Source organism: Anser anser (assembly GCF_964211835.1).
Source record: "Anser anser genome assembly, chromosome: 4".
NCBI classification, from domain to species: Eukaryota; Metazoa; Chordata; class Aves; order Anseriformes; family Anatidae; genus Anser; species Anser anser.
In genome coordinates this window covers 61,717,704-61,737,536 of record NC_139724.1, presented here as the reverse complement: position 1 = coordinate 61,737,536, position 19,833 = coordinate 61,717,704, and the positions used below count along the sequence as shown (strand labels likewise).

General features: G+C 37.7%; 1 long non-coding RNA gene across 1 annotated transcript in view; it reads left to right on the top strand.

Annotated features, from left to right (window-relative positions):
* Nucleotides 1-18,791: 18,791 nt before the first annotated feature.
* LOC310898617 overlaps nucleotides 18,792-19,833 on the top strand; it is a 56,362-nt gene continuing 55,320 nt past the window's right edge. The window contains exon 1 of the long non-coding RNA XR_014583496.1: nucleotides 18,792-18,829. This is a non-coding gene — a long non-coding RNA (uncharacterized lncRNA). The remainder of the gene's footprint in view (nucleotides 18,830-19,833) is intronic.

The window sequence follows — 19,833 nt, the reverse complement described above, 5'->3', positions numbered from 1 at the left end:
CCCAAATTCTAAGTTTTCATGTTCTTCTTGTAACACCTGCATCCAAAAGATGGTTATACAACTAAAATTTTAGGCACAAATATGTTGAATTTCATGTGGTCACTTTCTATCACCACCTACTTTGACTGATTTTCAAAGCCATTTTGGAAAATGTATTCATAATTACCCAGGAAACAACACGGAACTTTTGGAACCAGTCTCAGTTAAGCAATGCAGTCAGAAAAGCAAGTTTCAAAGAAGTTCAATTAAAGAGCTTAATAGTTTTGAGAACAATCTTGGCTATTAAATACTTTGAAAAACAACCATGATCCTTTCATCAATATTTTCCATGCAGAAAAGGGAGATCAGTTCATAGCAGAATGTCAAACCCACTATCCATTATCTATGCGATCCACTATAGGTTGTGTTTTTCTGGCACAGAACAATCTAATTTGTTTCATTATCTCTAAGCTCTTACTGGAAGACTGTATGTGTGGCCTTAAATCCTCTTATCGCTTCTGACTTTTTCATATTGTTGCAAATAGAGATAAACCTGGAGTTAAAGTTTGAAAAAATCTGATTGAGAACAAGTATGGTAAGTATCATTTGACTGTCTCATTACCCTCACAATACTTTGTATTGTGATCTTCCAGAAGATCATTGTGAGCTTATACATATAAAGACTTATCAGGAAGAATTAGCTAACATTCATTTCCTGAGCTAATTTATTGTTAGACATGTTTTACAAAATACTGAATCCAAACAAATTCAAAGGAAACTGGTATCAAATCTTAATTAAAAAGTCTGTTCTGCTCTCTGCCTGGTTGTCACCTCTGCATCTGCCAGAGACCAAATAGCCAGGAAGCAGACATAGATTAAAAAGCTAGGATTTAAAGCAATTATAACTAAACTAGAATTTTTTTATTTTTTTTTTTCCCACAATAAGCTGCAACTGCGGAGGAAGAAGAAAAGACAGAGGGAAAGACTGGTTCATGTTGAAACTAGACAGAAAGGGTTTAGATTTTTGTATATATTTATTGTGGTTATTCATCTCTCAAATTTAAACTGTTCTCCCTTTTTTTTCTTTCTTTTTTTTTTTTTTTTAATTTATTTTAAATGGTTTCTGAGTGTCATTACAATGCCTGCTGTAACTGATGCTATCCACACACTTCGTAGCCTTGATCCTGCGCAAAGAACTGCCTTAGAATTGAATACACCTTCAGAATCCTCAGGGTGGAATCAAAGCTCATATCAGGAAAAACAACAAAGGAGATGCATGAGGCAAAGAGAAAAAGATGAGTCAGAAAAGAAGCGATTCACATAGGAAAGGAGATAATTGAAAAGGTTATTTATTTGGAGGAGGGAGGAGACATAAAAGGAAAAGGAAACCAGGAATCATTACTAGGTGTTTAGGAAGTCTGTTCCTAAATTAAATTACTGCTGAGGAGTAATTAAAAAATAATAATAATAAGTGAAGAAGAGGTAGAGAGAACTGACAGTTTTTATAACATCTCTTGGCCTCCTGTTTTCGGACTAACAAGCCCTAAGTAACTTTAGGGTCCTTGTTAAGACCTTATTTATTCCTGGAAGATTGGGTACCCTAGTAATTTTTCAGTCAGAAGCTTGTGTTTAGTGAGATGACCACATGTCATTCTTTCAGTTACAAATTATTCATATCTTGATCACCATGAAACCAGCTTGCTGTAATGTGTTTTCTGTGCAACTACCTCTTGCTATTATTTTGAAGTGCAGGCAATATTTGCCACTAAGACTCTTTAACCAACTTACCTACTCTTCACCAGATACCAGTAATTTATCTAATTACAGATTAGTGTGTGGATTTTAAATTTCACAGACAGTAATTCTGAAACCTGCTTATGTGGAAGACCATGTTTATTTTCATGTTATTCTGCACTCCCATTGATTCTGATCCATTCTTTTATTATTATTATTATTATTATTATTATTATTATTATATTTTTTATTTTATTTGTTGAATCTGGCAAGCATTTTGCATAGTTAGCCTCCCCCTCTCTATTTTTTTTTCTTTTTTTGGGTGGGGGGGATGTCTGGGGGGGATGAGACATGCGTAATGCATGAGTTTGTAAAATGCAGAGATTTTATTCTTGCAGTAATTGCTGTTCTTGAGCACAGTGTAAGTCTTTGTTTAATGACTCAACTGTAGTTTAAAAATTTTTTGCTTTATTTTTTAATATTTATGCCCAATATTTTAAAGCACTAAATGTAATTGTTGAAAATTTTAATAAATTGAAATAAACAAGATAAAACCTTTTCAAATATTTAGTTTTTTTATTCCTTTTGTAACAAACAGAAGCTTTTTATTTATTTGCATTTGTCTTCCCTTCCTTGACTACTATACTGAAGGACATTTCCTATTTTATCTCTGTGCTTCTGGATTTGTACTGTTTCTCTAGTGAGACTGTCATGACCAACTCAGTTGTTATTTATCTACATTTAAACTATCAGTGTCTGATGAGAAAATGCCATTTTGCATTACTACATAAAGAATTGCCTTATGCCCTGCATTTTTTTCTGTTTATAAGCAGACACAAAGCTAGACACAAGTAAAGGGACTCATGTGATTGTGAATTAACACAGTATGACTGCACGGTTCTTGAGTTTTCTTTTCATTTCCATTTATTGTGTGTAACGTTTTGGAAGGACAAAACTCCCAGTACTAGGAAATCAACCACCATCCATTGACACTTCTTTTTGCCTTGGTCACCTCCAAGTCATCTCTGACTTTCTCCTGGTCTCTTCCCTTCTCCTCGCAGAGGTGAGTGCTCAGGTTTCAGCTGTGATGTGCGGTCTAGTGGCTGCCCAAGGGCTTCTTGGCCTATTCTCTGGTCAGCCTGAGCAGCCAACAACGTAGTCCCATCAGAGGATTTCAGCTGTGGTGCAGAATCTCAAATATACAGGCAAACATGGGAGCTTAGAGACGGATGAAAGTCAGTGCTACCTGGCAATGAAAATGTGCTTGGCTGAAGTTATGGGATCTATGTATTTATTTCCAATAAGTCCATCACCACAGGACATGCGAGCTGTCTAAAACATTATTTAAAGACATAAATAACTTGTAAACATTTCAGCACTGTTTGAATAGCCTATTTTAATGATTCTCCCTTTTGTTCCTTCAGAGATTTTTTTAAAATGAAATAAATGAAATAAAATGTTTCACAATACTCATCTGTCTTCTTTTCCTTCATGTTTTTTTTTTTTTTTTCTGCCAAATTACTGGGAGTGTCTGAGTTATGGCTGGGAAACTTCCTGATCTCCTTTGTAAGAAACCATACCACTACAGAAAATATGTATAAATAGATTACATCTTCTATAATCTGCCTTGCTTGTAGAGCTTGTTGTTACCAATGCTATTGTTAGTCGTACATCCCCACAAATAGAACCAACCAGTGACACTTCAACCCACCCCAAGAGGACTGATATTACTGAGTCTTGCTAACATGCAAGAATGATATTTAATGTAGCAGGGAGTCAAACAGATTAGGACTGCATATTTAGTAAAAACTGGGTCAGGCTGACTCAGTACTGAAAAGTGCAGGATCACATTGGGTATTTAAGAATGTCTGGGAAATAGGGTGGGTTTTAGAACAAGTCAGGAAACTCTCTGGAGTGACTGACATGTCAGCAATGGGAACATTGCCAATCCACACCCACACCTCTTTTAAGGTATTTAAAATACACTGGAACATCTCTTTTCTTTAACCCCCAACAAAAATGACTAAGAGAGGGTTTCCTGTAGTCCTCATAACTCTGAAGGGCAACAATGTCCTCCAGTAAATTCACTGTACTGCACCAATGTGATCAGCCTCTAGAAGGGGAAGGGGGTGGGGGTAGTTAATGGACCAGACAGTCCATGATCCCAACTGACAAATGCAACTTAACTTGAAAATATGATGAACAAACAATCCCAGATTAAGCACAGTGGTGACTTGCCTGTTCCCATATTTCCCTGCTGCCGTGATTTTACATGTTATACCATGGCAGCCATGCAAATCAATTACAACTGGAAATGACAACTCTTCCAGTAATGCATATCACCATTGTTTAAAAGATGTAAAAAGCATTCCACAAGTAACATACAATCTCTTGCCTCATCTCCACGAAGAAAATAAAAAAAAAAAAGCATTTTTACTATGTATACAATTAAACCCATGAGAACCAAGCAAGAGTACTGACAACACAGCATTTCAAAATGTAAACTGTATTGTGAATGGCACATGGTTGGTTACATGGTACATTCAGAAATAATGTTGAAGAACAAAACAGTGGAACACACAACCTTGTTTTAATATAAGATATGAAATACTTATTTTAATGTGGAATAGATTCATTTTCAGGTAATAAATATAAATGTAATTTTTGGATTTTTGAATATATAAAAGGAAACACCAGTCATTGTCTATTTTTTGTATAGGGTAATAGATATTGTCTATTGGATTTCAGATCTCATATATATATGAGAATGAATCAAGCTGTACTTTTTTTTTTTATGAAGGTTGTCTTGCAAAATGTATCAAGTGACATTATGTGATTTGCAAACTTTCTGAATTTTGTTACAATTTCTTTACTGTAGGAACAGGTAAATTGGCAAATTTTATTATTTTTAGTTGTCAAGCCTTTTTTTTTTTTCCAAAGCAAGGATTATTTTTTCTCAAAATTAGATGTGTTTTTATTTGAAAATGAATTTTTACTCTCAGGAAATTACTGTTGTTTTTGCTTCAAACTGTTGCAAGTCTTAGGGAAAAAATTAGGATAAATAAAACAAACAAACAAACAAAAAAAAAAACAGGTGCACTTCCAAACTACATTAAAAAAAAATCCTCAAATCCAACAATTTTCTATTTAATTTCTCTATTTTGGACATTTTCAGTAGTCAGAGCTTATACAGATTTGTCTGATCAGCAACCTTCCTGTCACATTGCATAATATGACAGTGTCATCTTCACAGGATGCTTTTTCCACATTGGTGCTTTATTCTAAGGCAGTAGAGATAGGTTACAAATTTTTATAGTGACAGGATTAGAATACGTAATTTGTAGGTTGCTCTTCCCCTCCCACAGAAGAATCTCATGCCTGCAGTGGACCTCAGGCATATATATAAATATTTTAAATAATATACTTCTCTCCTTTGGCATTTCTTCAGGATATGGTTTCCAGCCCAAATATCCAATATAAGCCATGATGATTAAATAAATATATTGTGTCTCACCAATGGTTTTAGCCATGTGCTCTCAGAGGCACTTTGTTCTTATGATGACTGTTTATCAAACTCTCAGATCCAGAATTGAAAATGTCAAATAGTTAAAACTATACACCTCCATCTACACAATAAACAGGAGGATTTCGCCTGCACTTCAGGTGCCCCACAGCTCTGTTTCTCTCTTACCTACCCCAAAACAACAACTTTGTGTGTGTGTGTGTGTTAAGTATCTGAGATGGAGAACAAACAAACAAAAAGCTCTTCCCCAAAATATAGTTGCGTGGATTGAGGAACCAAATTTGTCTTGCCACAAACTGTTACATTTCCCTTTCCAGCCCTTGGAAGCTTAGAGGAGTGTATTCCTCAGGCAAAACCAGAGACAATCAATATGCCATCAACTGCTATGACTGCTTTAGTACTAAGGGATTGATTAGGTGGGAGGTGCCTGCTTACATGTGTCTTACATGCTATTTTTGTAATGTCTTTTAATTAATTGTTTTTTATGGTTGCTCTGTAATAAATTAAGGCTAAATTTAAGACTGAATGCTGTAGAAGGTTTTTCCAAGCAAATGTCTCTACAGAATCTAGTTTGAATTACAGCTCATTTTTTCTCCTAAACACAGGATTGAAATTTCAAGTTACAGCTCTAAATACATATGGTGAAATTGTAACCAGAGAGAAAAAAAAAAAAAGTGACTGAGCCTGGAGAGATTGTATAACTGTAGAGGAAAGTTTAAATTACATGTTGCCACAAAGACTGAAACAATGCCCAGAACCCTGCACTATTGCATCTTTACCACCAAATATACTGGTAATTCCTTCCTTCCCAAAATCTGTTGCAGAACAAGCTCTGAGATCACACTCCATTTAGTAAAGAGCTTCGATTCTGAACCACTAAGTCTGGTTAGGACTTACTTAACAGTATCGTTTTGTATACCTATAAATCTTTAGCTTATGAATTAGAAACTGAAACTAAGGGTAAATGATAGCAAAATATATCAAAATAATTTGAAAATCCTCCTTAAGTTAATAATCTTTTCTGCTGCTACTCATTCTGCTCTTTTGAGGAAGGATAATTTTCATGCCTCCTCAGAATAAGCACTGTATTGCATTGAATATATTAATACATTGTGATACATATGACTTGAAAGATATCTGCAGATACGTTCACAAAAGAACAGGAAATCAGAACTAGTTTAACTAGGAAGCTCCCTTATTTGAAGGTAATAAGCATCAGAAAGCATGAGAGCTGTCATATTAAGTCAGTCAAAGATCTGTTTAGCCTAGTAGCCTTTCTCTTACAGTAGTCAGTAGCAAAATAGTTAGGAAAAAATTATTAGAAGCAGGAAATAAAACTATTCCCCATGACTGCTGATAGAATTTCAGGCAATCTCCCATTTAAGAACTTCCTGAGTTAGAGTTTGCATCCAGGCCATGGGTTTTAATATCTCTACGGCACTTATCTACCATAGTTTTCTCTAACATCTTTTAAAGTTCATTGGCATTGTGCTCTTTGTAGCATCTCACAGCAACATATTCCACAATTTAATGACCATTCATTTCCACTCTTTCACCATCCCCTGTATCAGTTGTGTCCTGTTCAGATTCTGATTACTGAAGAGTGTAGGGAATAAATTACTGTGCTAGCTTTAAAAAATCTACCTTGGTTTTCGGAAACAGTCTATGGCAGCATAAATCTGTAAGCTAGCTTGCCCTCTCTTGTCCTTCCTATTTTTCATTCTTTATGACTTTTTCCTTGTTATACATCTTTTAATAAAATAATTATTAAAAGAGAAGTCATGATTTCATAATAGGATTCCACACAACATGATTTTGGTTGGGAACATGTCCCATTTATGCTGATTTTACCCAGTGGGAATAATAATAATAATAATAATAATAATAACAACTTACATTTTTTATTCAAAATCTGTTTCTTGTGTTTAATAAGTAAAATCCCTTTATTCAATCAGTGTTTAGTGAACAACCTAAATCTCAAAGCATGAGATTAGTGAACATTTCTTGTAAATCTATTAATATCCAGAAATCCTTTCTCTTTTCAAAATATTTGTGAGAACTGAGTAATTTCCACAGCAAATTATGCAAATATGCTGTACAAGCTCTCCAGCACAGCTCTGCCAGTGCAAATCCTGACCTTCCAATGCTCCTGCTGTTCCTGCTTTGGGCTTCTCTTCATCAGGCTGCCAATCATATGTTACAATGCCAAGTTCTGCAATGTGGATAAGTGTCCAGTAGAAGCCAAGGTAATATCAGTGAGCTTCTTTATACAAAAGGAATAAACCAAGATTCAAAAACCATATGCAGAAAGAAAAATTTTCTTTACTGAATTTATCCAAAAGTAGATAAGCTTGAGGCAAGGATTGCTAGATAAAATCTGTAGTTGTGTTATGTGAATGTTAGACTAGATAGGTTATTGGGTCACAGCAGACCATTAGAATGATAAAATTTATTAACTTCTTTAGTTATTTATTAACTAATTTTATTAACTAAATGTATTAATTTATAATATATTATAATAAATTTATTAATTTATTATTTTATTAACTTCTTTCCTTATCAGCTGCAATTAAGAAAAATAATAATAATAATAAATTTTAATTTCAATTACTAATACAGATTGTCTGGATCATTTGTATCCCAGATGTGGTTCATGCTATTGGATTCATACACAAGGATCAAGTTTGCCTTTAAATGTCAAACATGCATTTTTTGACATGTTACATTTAATAAATATGTATATATATATACATATATATATAAATAAATATGTATATATGTATAATTTATTTTTGCATAGATCTGTGTATAGATCTATTTGTGCTCTCCTATATGGCTACCAGAGGCATTGTAATTCAATAAAACCAATAATAGCTGTAGAGAAACTATGCCACACTGGTGATTTGCACTATAAATGTTAGTCAGCTCTTCAATTTTGACTGGAGAATAAGAATTTATGTTGATTTCAGCTGGTTGGATAACAGGAAGGCAATTTACTTTAGTGCAAAGTTTAAACTTTCTGAAGAACAAAGTGTAAAAAGGGTCCATAGGGACCCTTAAAGTTTACACTTTTTGCTATTGCTTTCTCTCCATAAAAGACCAAAGAGGAAATCAGTCCAAAACTCTAACAAGGAGTTTTCCATTCTTTATAAGGGAGTTCTCTTCCCTTTTAAAGATAGAGTGCAGAGAAATGGTTTGTCTCTTTACTTATTTTTTGCCTGGTTTTCTTACTCCTAATAGGTGTTATTCTGCTGATTTCTTTTTCATGGGATCACAGATATGTTAAGAATATGAATCTTTTGCAATGATGAAAATAAATTGGCACTGGCAGATAGCAGTTCTGTTGAGAAAATTTTATTCTGCTATCAGCATGTGTAAACTACTGAAAGTGTGTGAGTGTGTGGATTACCGAGAGTTATGGAATTTATGCCCTTCATCATCTTCTTCAGATGATCTTCATAGACAGCTGGGCAAAGGAACCCCTGTACACCATAAAAATATTTTCCTTTAAAATACTATAGCATATAAAGTAAGGGATACACTGAAAGGATATTTGAGCCTCGGGTCTGCAACAGAATCTAGAATAACCTTCCCTCCATTATGAATGTTAAGAGTTAATCAGTTCAGAAACAGGATCTAAAATAGTAAGTAAGCAGGAGAACAACATGCTGTTAAGCAACAAAGAAGTGCTGAGAAGTCAAGTGTGTCTTAAATCCACTTCTCTGTGGGATTCACATGATTTGCTGAGAGTTGTAGAGGAATACTTTTACTCAATTTTCCCTGGAAGCCTGGAACTTACTGCTACAGGTAGGACCTCTACTATCCTAAAAATAGAGCAGGGCTACTTTTGTAAAGCACATCAATATGGTTATGCTTCTTCCCCTTCTGTGGGCAGAAGTTCAGTGGCTACACTTTTAACCCAACCTATGGACAACATAAAGACTGGTGCTAAATGTTAGAAGCATAAGTGACTGTTTAGGGTGGTGGGGTGGCTGACTCTTTGGGCTAAGGCAAAAATGTCCATCCTGCAGGTGTCTGCTTCTGTCCTTTGCCACAATGAAAACTGGAGTGCTGGAGTGCAAGAAAGGAGTGTTAGCAGATAAAGAACTGGATCTAAAGGCAATATATATATATATATACATATATATAAATATATTAATCCTTGTCTGCTTGTCTAAATAAGAGGGTATAAGCAGAGGTAGGATTGGGTTAGACTATGCAAGTGAACAGATTTGGTGGAGGTCTGGATGTGCCAGGAGGTGGGTGAGTTACCTTTCCAAAAAAATAAGCATGGTGAAAGTCTTAGGATGACATTACCTGAGAGAACAGTCCCCCATCCTATTCAGGTTCAACTGTTTCATGTTCCAGCCACACATCCACCAATATTGCCACTTGTGTGATAACTCCAATGAAAGCGACCACCAAATAGGATCAAACTGGCCACAGAAGAACAAGATAGCTGAGTAAGAGAGATTCACCGTCCCCTAAAATCTCCCTGATTTAGCTTTCCTATCTCTACTGGTTGTGGAAATTTCCCTAGTTCCTCCCAAATTCATGCAACTTCCAGCACACCACAGTTTAAAAAAATATGTATAAATTTTGTATCATTCTGTTGCTGGTAGAATAGAGGACATCACTGGGAAGTAAAGAGTATAAACTTACTATTTTTAGGATGGCACAACTGTTTCTGTTTCAGAGCAGTTTGCTATGGTTGGCTCCAGTTGAAATTTATTTCCCTTTCTGCCTGAAGCTTTCAGAATAATCTGTGTCATGTTCTGGATGATATTGCCTTAGTAACGTCTACAGGTCAACGTGAAAGCAATTTTTTTTTATGCTGCAGCTCTCCCATTCTGGTAAAGCATATACAAATGCAGTCCATCAGAAACGACACAAGAACCAGCAGACTCCTTGCAGGCAACTTAGTAGGCAAATCAAGTCTCTGGAACTGAGGGAAGAATACATGAATGCATGGCTGGTCCTCAAGCAGTCTGTAAAATTCCCTACTTCATCATAGCAGCTTGCAGTAACCTGAAGGCTGAGTAAAAGAGTATTTTTGTCCTTTCCTCTCAATCAACACATTTTCAACTCCTTTCTGCACTGAACACAGCTTTAAAAGCAGGGCTGGAGAACTACAGTCTTAGAAGGGACTGTTGCATGACGAGTAGGGCTTTCCTTAGGGAAATGTTGCTTGGGGTTTAATCCTTTAAGGTAACAAAAGGAGACGTGACCTAGATCTTCCACATCTGTATAAGTGCTGAATCTACCAGTATATGAAAGCTGCACTCTCAGACTAAAACCAGAAAACAGTAGCTTAAATAGATCACCTGCTGCAATGAACTTCTCAAAAGAAGCAGCTGGAGGAGAGATCCAGATCAGAAGCCGAGCAATCTGCGTATGAGATAAACGTCATACTGCTTGCCTCTGACAGGACCAGGGAGCTTGGGAACTTTAAAACCTTAAAAGTAAGGCATGTTAAGCTATGATTTTCAGACTTTGTTTTTTGGCTAAGATACTGAACTTCAGTTCAAGTCCTAATTTAGCCATCTGCTTTCTTTTTAGACCTTTATAAGCCCCAGGTCTCATCAGAAACAATCTTTATTCTCTTGTAATGTTCTTTGATGATTACGTGTTCCTTAGAAGAAAAGCACTTATGTTAATGGGAAGAAAATTGTCCATTTCATCACACCTTCTTTGCAGCTTTTAGCTGACATGTTACAAGAAGCCAGGGGCTCATTTCATTAATACTAATCTCATTCTTCTGCCACTTACTTTTGTGAACTGGTTACAAATTTGTATCCTGCAAAGCACAGCACAGTATTGGTAACAGGTATTGCCATGTCAGTGTGTACCTTTGGATGAATTATCAGCTATTTGTTGTGTTTGTCTGCTTTGTGTAAAAGTGCCTGAAAATGAGAAGCTGGCTAACTTTGCATCACTTTCAGAAGCAACAGTTTCATATAAAGTGAATTAGTATTTTCCTTTTCAGTAGGTTCTGATTTGAGTAAAGTAATAGGTTGCAGAGGAAGAAGCAAGTATAAGAGGGATCCATTACTATGTAAAACCACTGAATGATTTTAATTGCAACATGAAAGGATTTCTTTTCTGTTAAAACAAAGTGAAAATACAGGTGGTAATTACTCCTATTGAGTTCACTTTCAGACTACGCTTCCGAAATACAGCATAGAGCACCTAACTGGAGAAATATGTTTTATGATATGCTCCATCTAGACAGACAAACAACTCCACAGTTCAAAATCATCGAGAATAATCAGAAACCAGAATGCTTTGTGATTGAGTAGCTGTTCTGGACTTTAATGCAGCTGAAATTTAAAAAGACAATAGCTGTCCTAAAAATGCCATGTAGTTTTCAAGAATGATAATTGTTCTGCTTGGTTTTTCTTTACTTATGTTTGACATTTTGAAACAGTTATAATTGACATTATAACTGACTACCTTTCAGGATAGAATTGCATTAAGTTTCTAAACAACATTATCTCTATTGATAGTATTGTCCATCATTGACATCACATTACCTTAAGTGTTTGTACTGCCATACAAACTCTTGTAATTAATTATGGCCAAATCATTAAAGCATGAGATATCTTCACATTTGGAAAAAGATGAAAACCTCTCATCATGTGTGAAACTTTCCTTAGATGGTTATACCTTTCAGTCATCCTGAAAGTGACAGATATTGCAGATAAGGGCATCCATTGTGCAGTCCAGGATACAGGATAGAGGAAGAAGTAAGGTTATACCCGTACTCAGAATGACAGAATCACAAAATGGCTGAGAATGGAAAGGACCTCTGGAGGCCATCTGGTCCAATCCCACTGTTCAAGCAGGGACACCCAGAGCAGGCTGCACAGGACCATGTCCAGGCAGCTTTTGAAGATCTCCTAGGAGGAGACTCCACAACCTCTCTGGCAACCTGTGCCAGTGCTCCATCACCGGTACAGTACAGAAGTGCTTCCTATGTTTAGACAAAACCTCCTGTATTCTAGTTTGTGCCCACTGCCTCTTGTCCTGGCACTGGGCACCACTGAATACAGTCTGGCTCCATCTTTGCTGTCTGTTGATCCAACCCATACTTCAGTAGCTGCTCTATGAGCATCTTATGGGGGACATTGTAAAAGGCGTTAATGAAGTCCAGGAAAACTATATCCACTGCTTCCAACTCAGCCATTAGACCGGTCATTTCATTATCAAAGCTTATCAGGTTGGTTAAGCATGACTTCCCCTTGGTGAACCCACGCTGACTACTCGTGATTATTTTCTTCTCTTTCACGTGCCTGGAAGTGGTTTCCAGGCTTAGTTGTTTCGTCACATTCCCAGGGATTGAGGTGAGGCTGACAAGCCTGTAGTTCCTCATACCCTTCTTGTTCCTCCTTCTTGCCCTTGCTAAAGACAGGAGTGATATTTGTTTTCTTCTGGTCTCCAGACACTTCTCCCAGTTGGCACAATAGAGCAAATATTATAAAGAGTGGCTTTGCAATCACATCTGCCAGTTCCCTCAGCACTTGTGAGTGCATCCCATCAGGGCCCATGGACCTGTGAATGTCCAGTTTGCTCAAGTATTCCCTGATCTTATCCTCTTCCACCAAAGGTACATCTTCCTTGTTCCAACCTTTCAGCCTGAGATTCCTGAAGGCATGTCTTCTGGTAAAGACTGAGGCAAAGAAGGCATTCCGTACCTTGGATTTTTCACTGTCCCATGTAGCCAAGTCTGTTTTCTTCATTACTTTTAATGTCAGACTGAGAACAGATAACAAGAAGGACATAAGACTGTTCTTTGTCCCAGGAATGTCCACAGTCACAGTACACACAAACAAGATCCTGTGCTCCATTGTAGTCCTCTCCTTAGCATTCGGCCTAGGTCTCAGAGGCCTTCTTCATGTCCTCAAATCACCCAGTGACAAGTATTACGGGTGTGATGGATAATGATCATTCTTGCATCTAAGAAAGACGGAAAAAAAATATTAACATTTCTTCTAAAGGGAATAATATCAGGAGGCAAACATCAGTTACTTGGTTTCTGGCAAGAGCAACCAGAGACAGTCATCATGAAAGGGTGCTTTGACACGATCTGTGTCTGTTGGTCCTGGAGAAGCTACACCAGAGGTTTGATAGAGAGTATGCCATTTCCTTCATAACTCTGGAGTATTTTATCAGCAGCCTTCTGAAATAAAGTCAGTCTTAGGTTATCTATGCAATGGTAGGGAGGCAATATCAAGAATTTCTGCACCAAATAAAGCCTTCCGCTGTGCCAACAGCTTTTGACACCTATGAATCTCAGAAATGTCACGAGCTTCTTCAACAGTCCAGATTAACTTTCAAATCAATCAATGTTGAGCGTGTATGGCCAGAAGTCCAGCAAACACTCCTGAGGGAATGCTGGCCTGGGCTTTTGCCCTTACTACTCTTCTAATTTTGTTGTCCAGTCACAAGCTCCTGAGACATCTCAACTGTGTACACACACTTGATGGGATTTTGGAAATATTTTGAGGCATCTCTGGAAAATTTCCTTTTTAGAGTTATGTGGGCTAAATGTAATGAACCTGGTCTATTTTTTTTCTTCTTCTTCTTCTTTTTTTTTTTTTTTCTTTTCTTTTTTCCCAGGGGTAATGAACCTTTGCCCTTCTTTTTCGAAGAGTAAGCCTGTAAGGTGTGACCGAATCCCTCTACCTCCCTTCTGCCTCTACCTCTTCTTTTTCTCCAACTTGGCAGCTTGATAACAAGTTCTTAGGACATGGAAACAAGGAAAGGGATAGAGAGAGATCATTGTTTTGGAAGTGGCATGATTATGTCCTTAAAAAGGAAAAAAAAATAAGGAAAGAGTATAGGTTCTTTGGACAGAGAAAGTACAGAGTCTGACCTACTCCCTGAAAACTAGTTGTCACTATCCTCCAAATGTATTTGTTCCCGAGGTCACTAGACTCAAACATGCTAAATCTGAGAATGCTGACAAAACAAGAACTATATGAGTAACAGAGATAACCATTAGAGAAATGTTTGTGCTTGTTTGCCCTACACTGCCAGCCTAGAAATAATCAGACCTCAGTTGAGATCAAGGATATAATGGGAACAGGAAGGGAATGTATCATTTTTTTCAAGTAAGAAGATATTGGAGGGTAGTCCATATTAGCTTGTCCTTTCCATGTCTATCCTAAAACTATACATTACTGGGACAACCTAGGCTTTACTGAGTCATTTGTTTGCTGTGCAAGAGCAAAGGCTGAGCCTTTGCTCCTCTGGTACCATGCTGAACCTGTCGCCATGGTCATGAATGTGGACAAAGAAAGTTTCAGGGGAGGAGAACAGCTTTAGGAATGTTTTATATTCATGAAAGACAAAATAGGAAGCTTGTGTAACATTTACAGGCGTTTTCTCCTTTTTTTTTTTTTTCCTTTTTTTCCTTTTTTTTCTAATATGTTGGATGGGAGCACCACTAGTATCTCAGAGACATTGTTGATGTCTGAAGCAATGTGTTTAATGCTTGAGTTCTGTGTGTGGCAGGGCCATTACAGGGTCTGCTTGTGTGTTTTAGATGGGAGATTTGAATCTGTTGGCAGCCCTCATCTTGAGGCTTTGCCTGTAATGTCAAAGGAAAGGCTCCAAGTGGAAGAAGGAACTATGACTGAAAAGGCAAAAGGCCAGCAATTTGTGAGAGCTGTAGCTGTTCTGTTCACCTTTTGGGCAATTCTCTAGTCATCCTTTTGAAGATGATGCACCTCTGGTGCTGGTCATGTCTGAATCTATGATCCTTTCATAGAAAGATTTGAATGGGACTTCTTTGTGGTGGATGGGCAAAAATCCTGTTGTGATATGGCAGATCTATTATACATTAAGCTTGGTGCGCTGATTTCACAGTTTTGGGGAGCCATACACTGTATTTGAGATTATCAAGTAATAAAAGATATGGATTACAGTAGTGTCTGCATGAGAACAACTTAGAATAAAATATACAACACCTCAATACCATAAAAAAAAGCATAAAAAAATATTTCCATGAACAATCTCTAAGTTTCCTTTTTTTTCTCTCTCTTTTTTTCTTTTTTTTTTTTTTTTCTTTTTCTCTCCTCGTGGTGTATAGAAGTAACTGGCCGGGTCATTAAGTTCAGCTTGACTGAAGGTTATAAAATAATAGCAGGGATGGATTTATGCCCTGCAGATGTAGCATTTAAGGATTGCTAGACCATAGCAGAATTCAGGCATTCATAAAAAAACATTTGCTAACAGTCCCAGCATGCTTTCTGTGTATCAGAAAGGATGCTGTGGGGAGGCAAGAACAAATCAAAAAAAAAAAAAAAAAAGCTTAGATTGCCACATCACTCATGTTCTAGCCAGTCTACCTATAAATGCATGTGAAAACAAAACTGGCCCAGTTTTCTGAACAATATTTTCTTTTTGTATTTTCCTTAGCCCAGTTAACAAGCAGCATTCAACAGAATCTCTTAAAAGGTGGCTAACTTAGTAAAATAATTGATCATTTTTTAAAAGATCTGTAGCAGAAGAAATGAAAATAAGAAGGTTTGTAAGTAGCAGTTCTGGAGTTAAGTAGACTCACAAAGGGAGCAAATTCTTACCAGTAAAAATGAATCAATTAGTGATGCAGGCAGACCTAGCTGAGGGAACCTAAGAACAAGTCTAAGATGGAAGAAACAGAAGTCTAAAACAACACTTGCAATTTCTTTTTGTTTTCTTTCTTCATTGAAAACAGCATGAAGCTGTGATAAGGTGTTGTTCAGGCTGGATATTAGGAAAGGTTTTTCACTGAGAGCGTGGTTGGGCACTGGAACAGGTTCCGCAGGCCATGGCACAAAGCCTGCTGGGGTTCAAGAAGTGTTTGGACAATTCTCTCAGACACACGGTCTGATTTTTGGGTGCTTCTGTGTGGACCCAGGAGTTGGATTTAATGATCCTTATGGGTCCCTTCCAACTCAGAATATTCTGTGATTTTATGGTTCCATGAAAAGTTTACTTCAAGATTACTTCAGTGATATCCTTGAAGTTTGATTTCTCCTGAATCTACAGTTGAAAACACTTAAATCCCTGACGAGACAAATGGTTTGCCCATCTGTAAAGTTACTTGCAAATAATAAAATGGTACATCTAGATAAAACCAAAGACATGGATTAAACTTTAAGCTTTTTGGCTCCTTGTCTTATTTTTATGACATAGTTTTGTGGCAGTTCCTCCAGAGGAAATAACTCGGGCTGAGTAAGGCTAAACAGTGTCCCTAGAACTTGGAAGTTGGTGCCTTTAAGCTTCTAAGCACATAAAAATGAATGTTCTCACTGATGGGTTTTGTCCCATGGCATTGGTTTGTGTAAGGCTGGGGCTTAGAGGATAGAGGTTTTTCTTCTCCAATTGCTCTTGCGAAATATGTTTGGACAAGAAGCGTGAAATTATTTTCAAATAATCTGACTTGTGGTGGTTTAGAATCTCCTCCTGACACTTTTAGGCCACTTAAAATCTCGTGGGATTTCTGGTCAAAGTATGTTCTGCTTTCTCATGAACACAGTCAGCAAGGAGCTAGTGACTCCAGTAGAAGTTAATGTAGGTTTGAAGCACAACATTCATGATTTGCTATATATATATGTGTGTGTGTGTGCATGTGTATTTAATTAATTTAGTCATTTACTCTTTCAAAGTTACAAAAATAAAATCCTCAGAATGCTAGCATTCAAACAGTTTTCTTGGATACTCAGAAATAATTTATTTGCTGCATGTATAGTGGAAATTGCCTGAATAATTCTCTGTTTGTTCTCTGCCCTGAATCTGCACTGATCCTGGAGCACCAGTAGGATTTATCAACAATTTAGAAACTATCAAAAGCAAGCTCTAAGGTGCCTACACTGATTTGATAATCTCACAACCGCACAAAACCCTGACTTTACTAGTTATGTGATTGAACTTCCAGAGCTTCAGAGGAAGAATATTTCAGAAACAATACCCTCAGCCTACAGGATGTCACTAAATGATTTGAATTCATGAAACCAAGAAACTTAAACCATTTTGAATTATAAAACTGAAAGTAGATCAAAGTGCTCAAAATGCCCAAAGGGCAGCCCTCCAATGGAAAGTTTTGCAGAACAGAGCCAGATAAATACTCTAGAGGAAGCTGTCAGCACATTATTAGTGCCATCAAGTTACTTGTCTGTGAACCAGAGTTACCCAATAACCATATAAGTGATGGGAGGGGTGACAAAGACTATAGTAGTCAGTAAAAAGATGTATGGTATTCCTTTTTTTCCTTCTTGCCCATTTATTTCTTCATGCCACTTCTCCATAAAGCCTGTTTTGCAAAACATTTTTAGGCTTCTTCCACTGTAGAGAGTCCAGAGTCTTTTTATGGTGCCAGGCCCCAGATGTTTCTTGGTCCAAATTCTCCCTCATTCAGATTCATCTTTTCTCAAGTGTAGTTTGCTCCTCAAACATTAACTTTTTGCTGAAATTAAAACTGTTCTCTCCAGAGTATTTTTTCCTGATTTATCATCCACAGAAAAATCAAGTTAACATCATATTAAAAACATGAATTAAACGCTACTACATGGATGCATTTAGCATCTAGCATCCAGGTAGTTGCTCTCACGTGTCATTACTATTATAATTACAGAACCTTTATTATTTTCAGTCTCTCCATCATGCTACAGCCTGCCAGTGTAAGCATGCCCTGAGATTGATTAGAAATGTCTGCTTCTACTCTTATTTTGGACAGATGTTCTATTATTTAACTGCCTTTCTGCTTCTTATGCAGCCCAGATATCTCTTTGTATCTTGAAGACAAACCTGAGTGAGTTTTAAAAATGCTTGAGTATCAGAAGTACAGAGAACAGCTGAGTATTTCAACAGATATGAGAACTTCATATGGCCCTCCAAGACAAGATTGCTACATGGGATGCAAACATTTCCTTGTCTTGGGCGTACTTCAGGGCAGATATTTTTAGAGATAATGAAATTACTTAGGTCTGTTTTGGTTTTTCATCTACATAATAGCTTACTCTTTCACATAAACCAGAAGATTTTCACTGTCTTCCTATTCCTCATTACATTGTCTATGAGAAGGAACAGGCTATCTATCAAATCATTATTCTCATACCTTTCTTGGATAACCTCCTTATGGCAATGGGAGATTGCTTAATTAAAAACTGAAGAAAATACTAAGGGCCTCAGAATTTTGTCCATTGTTTTTTAATTCGTTGTCTTCTGAGCTCTTGCAGTGATGAAAGAGTGCCATAGGGTACTGTCCTGGTTCCAGTTAGGACAGAGTTAAGTAGCTCATAGTAGCTGGTAGGGTGCTATGTTTTGGATTAGGATGAGAAGAGCGCTGATAACATGCTGATGTTTTAATTGTTGCAGAGCAGTGTTTACACCAGGCCAAGGACTTTTCGGCTTCTCGCTCTGTCCTGCCAGCGAGCAGGCTGGGGGTGCAGCAGGAGCTGGGAGGGGACAGACCCAGGACAGCTGACCCAAACTGGCCAAAGGGGTATTCCATACCATCTGATGTCATGCTAAACAATATATAGGGGTGGCTGGCCGGGGTGGGGGGGCCGGCTGCTCGGGAATAGGCTGGGCATCGGTCAGCGGGTGGTGAGCAACTGCATTGTGCATCACTTGTTTTCTTACACATTATTATTGTTAATACTATTATCATTATCACTATTATTATTATTATTGTTATTATTATATTCCTTATATTCCTTATTATATTCCTGTCTTAATAAACTGTCTTTATCTCAATTCACCGGCTTCACTTTCCCGTTTCTCTCCCCCATCCCAGAGAGGGAGGGGGGAGGGTGAGCGAACGGCTGTGTGGTGTTTAGCTGCCAGCCGGGTTAAACCACAACAGGTACATTCTCAACAGTACTCTAAATCTGGCTGAGTGACTGAGAGGTTTGTGTTACAGTGGCAGAACACATTTCTTTCTTTCTTCCTTTCTTCCTTTCTTCCTTTCTTCCTTCCTTCCTTCCTTCCTTTCTTTCTTTCTTTCTTTCTTTCTCTTTCTTTCTTTCTTTCTTTCTTTCTTTCTTCCTTCCTTCCTTCCTTCCTTCCTTCCTTCCTTCCTTCCTTCCTTCCTTCCTTCCTTCCTTCCTTCCTTCCTTCCTTCCTTCCTTCCTTCTTTCCTTCTCTCTCTCTTTCTCTCTTTCTCTCTTTCTTTCTCTTTCTCTCTTTCTCTCTTTCTTTTCCTTCCTTCCTTCCTTCCTTCCTTCCTTCCTTCCTTCCTTCCTTCCTTCCTTCCTCCCTTCCTTCCTCCCTTCCTTCCTCCCTTCCTTCCTCCCTTCCTTCCTCCCTTCCCTTCCCTTCCCTTCCCTTCCCTTCCCTTCCCTTCCCTTCCCTTCCCTTCCCTTCCCTTCCCTTCCCTTCCCTTCCCTTCCCTTCCCTTCCCTTCCCTTCCCTTCCCTTCCCTTCCCTTCCCTTCCCTTCCCTTCCCTTCCCTTCCCTTCCCTTCCCTTCCCTTCCCTTCCCTTCCCTTCCCTTCCCTTCCCTTCCCTTCCCTTCCCTTCCCTTCCCTTCCCTTCCCTTCCCTTCCCTTCCCTTCCCTTCCCTTCCCTTCCCTTCCCTTCCCTTCCCTTCCCTTCCCTTCCCTTCCCTTC